The sequence below is a fragment of the Bubalus kerabau genome, chromosome 3, assembly GCF_029407905.1.
Source record: "Bubalus kerabau isolate K-KA32 ecotype Philippines breed swamp buffalo chromosome 3, PCC_UOA_SB_1v2, whole genome shotgun sequence".
Lineage (NCBI taxonomy): Eukaryota > Metazoa > Chordata > Mammalia > Artiodactyla > Bovidae > Bubalus > Bubalus kerabau.
This window is the reverse complement of record NC_073626.1, coordinates 20,768,206-20,771,584: the sequence shown is the minus strand read 5'-3', so window position 1 is coordinate 20,771,584 and position 3,379 is coordinate 20,768,206. Positions and strand designations below refer to the sequence as shown.

The window sequence follows — 3,379 nt, the reverse complement described above, 5'->3', positions numbered from 1 at the left end:
GTTCTCCCAAATTAGAGGTCGGAGAGTCAGGGTGCAATATATCCCTATGAATGATGCTCATACTATGAGTTAAGAGCATCAAGAGTGGGGGATGAAGGAGGAAACAGACAGAACAGGCTCCATCTTGAAAGCAGGACTCCATCTTGGGCCGGACAGTGGACTTTGAGCTCTATGCCCAATATCTATGGAAACGACATACCAACTGGAAAACCAGGGCCCCTGGATGGAAGAGCCCCAGGGCTCGTACCTAGACTCTCTGCTGTCTAAAAGAATACCCTAATTATCTGTGTAACAGAATAGAATCATAAATTCTATTATGCTTATTGGGGTATGACCACAGGTCTATTGATAATTGTCCCCTGTTAATTACCTAGGCTTAAGGCACATGAATCACGGGATAACTTTGATTGTATCTTTTTGTTCAGACTAGTTTTAGGGAATTTGGGGAGGTGGGTTTGGCACATACACTTAGGGTATATAAGGTTTTCAGAAAAACTGGTCAGGGTCCTTGGCCTTGGTGTAATAGTGTAATAAACTGCACTCCACTATCTGCATTGTCCTTCTGAGTGAGTTTGTTTCCCAGAACACGTGGCTACAACAAGGTATGATGTCTTAGATGACCCATTCAAGGAAGTTCAGCTTAATGAAGAGTCCAGCTTAATGAAGCCTACATACCTTGCATCCTGATAGAACATTAGAGGCACATATTGAGGCAATATTTCTGGATCAGACTGTGTGGGTTTGAGCAGATATAACAAGACAGCTTTTGCCAAATTTTCTCAGATGGTTCCAGTAGATCTGGTGGTGACCCTTCTTGCTTTCTTATTTGCAATGAGGCAAAAGTTCCCTGCTTCTTAGTATTCAAACCCAGTTTGGGGGAGTAGTACAATGAGTCCGTTCTTATAGATAAGAGAGTCCAAGGGACTTAAAAATCTGCCCTCCAAGTCATCAGGCTGGGAAAACAGACAGTTAACAGGAAGTAGTGTTTCTCCCAAGATCATAAAACAACTGCAAAGGGGCATATCAACCACTTTCTCAGAGTGCTTCCTGCTTCCTAACTCACTGGGAAATTTCATTTTTAAAATTCATCATCTATCAAAAAGTTTTGCTGCTGGAAATCATATCAGTAAGAATGAAATAGTCCCCTCTTGTCTGGAGGGTCCAAACTACTCTGACACAGAGAAGCAGCCTTGAGTTTCAGCATAGACCCTGGAGAAAGGGTTTCTAGGCATAACATTTTGTCCTCTTAACTTTACAGTTTCCAGAGAAATAGGCACCAGATCTACTTATTATCCAGACCTTTACATAAAGTCTTGAGAGAGAAATACATATGAAATGGAGCAAGAAAGAATTCATTGATTTAACACACTTTTATTGAGAATACTTTTATTGATTTACATACAAAGATATTTATAGTAGCATTATTTGTAATAGGGAAGAAACAAAACTATCTTGATTGCAAATAATGAAAGATTAGTATTTAAGATTTGTGTTAGTCACTCAGTCCTGTCTGACTCTTTGCGACCCCATGGACTGTAGCCCGCCAGGCTCCTCTGTCCATGGGGATTCTCCAGGCAAGAATACTGGAGTGGGTTGCTATTCTGTTCTCCAAGGGATCTTCCCAACCCAGAAATTGAACCCCAGGTCTCCTGCATTGCAGGCAGATACTTTACCATCTGAGCCACCAAGACTTGGTATTAAGTAAGAGAAGCACGTCATGGGACAATTATATAACAAAGCCCAATTTTCATTAGAAAAACTGTGTGTGTGTGTGTTTGCATAAGCAAAGAAGAAAAATTAATATGCACTTAACTGTTGATGACGTAAAATAGTCTAAAGGTAGGAAGATAATTAGGGAGCAGTAAACAAATTCACAAACTGGAAAAGTAAATCTTGGATCTGGGGTGGAAAGTGTCATTGAATGGGTCATTGCAATTGCTTTATAAGGAATGATTGGACTCTTGGAGGCACTATGATTGGCAGTAGATGTAAGAATGTTGAATGTGCCATCAAGTCCCAGACCAACAGAGTGATCTGGAGAAGTGAGTTTTCTCTGTGAACTTTATTTAGTCTCTCCCCAGGTTGTACGTGGGTCAAAATGAAATAAAGTCTTTGTATGAAAAGAGGGTGAAAACAGCCAAGTGCCATCCAGATTCAGCTTCCAGCTGTTCTATTATGCAGACATTAAAGACAAGGAGCTCAAGACCAGAGATCACACTCCACCCAGGTAGTCTTTCCATCCATATCTTGTCTCTGGTTTCTCTAAAGGTTCCTTTTTCAGTTTCCAGCTAGGATGGCAATACCAGACTTTCTTGACAACATTCTATGGGGTTACATTGTCCTTTTTGGCCTCTGTACCACTCAGGTCTGGAGAATTATAAACTGTCTCCAGTCTTTACCTGCAGAAAAGGTCAGAGGGGCTCAGCCTTCAGTGCTGGCTCAGCTGGAGTCTTGGAGGCATTGTCCCCAGAAATGTGACTTCTCAGTCCCAATGATGGGTTCATCCTTGTGCATTCAACTGAGGGAAAGGGTGGGGACAGATGGGCTCAGTGGCAGATGGTCAGAGGGGTTGGGTGATAGAACCAGAGGCAGAAGAAAGGCCGAAGAGGCCCAGAGAAGGAGGCCTGGGGGAAAGTGTAGATGTGGGACCCATCAGCCACACTATAGAAGGAGACATGCCCAGCTTCATAGTCCAAGAAGACCCCCACCCGGCTGGGGGGCTCACTCAGGGGGAGAGCAGTCCGAGGGGAGGTGAGGGCCTGGTACTTATTAGCGTAGAGTTCCACAGCCCAGAATCCATTCTGAGGTGACTCTGCGATCCCCCAAGCCCTATCCACGTTTTCCTCACAAACCCCCAGCTCCCAGTAAGTCCTGTCGCCCACTTCCACCTCCCAGTAATGTCTCCCCGAAGAGAAGGACCTGTGGCCCAGCACACAAGGGTCAAAAGAAAACCTCTCAGGTTTTTCAGGAAGATTCTGCCACAAGTTTCTCCGCTTCACACTTCGGTGATCTTCAGACAGAAAGAGTTCAAAGAAGGCAGTATTTGGATCCAGAGTCACATGAGCTGTGGAAAGCATGAGAGAGAACAGAAGTCCTGTCAACTCCGGTATCCCAGGGCCCTCAGTGACTGGGAAGTGGGGAAAAAAGAAGCCATTCCTAACCCATGAAGTTGCCTTCCTTTCTCCACAAAAGAGCTGGAGTGATAAACATTTCCCCAGATGTCTTTAGGATCATACTTCAAAGAGCTTAGGAGAGTTCAGAGACTTACAAGGAGGAGATAATCCAGAGGTTCCAGGTCCCTGGGAGCAGGGGTGGCTAATCACAGCCCGCCCCCCCCCCCCCGCCCCCGGCAATCCTCTCATCCCCCACAGCATTTTGT

The 3,379-nt window shown here is 44.6% G+C and overlaps 1 pseudogene; it reads right to left on the bottom strand.

Moving 5' to 3' along the window:
• Positions 1–635: 635 nt before the first annotated feature.
• Positions 636–1,719, bottom strand: LOC129647160 (40S ribosomal protein S29-like; annotated as a pseudogene).
• Between the last annotated feature and the right edge of the window lie 1,660 nt (positions 1,720–3,379).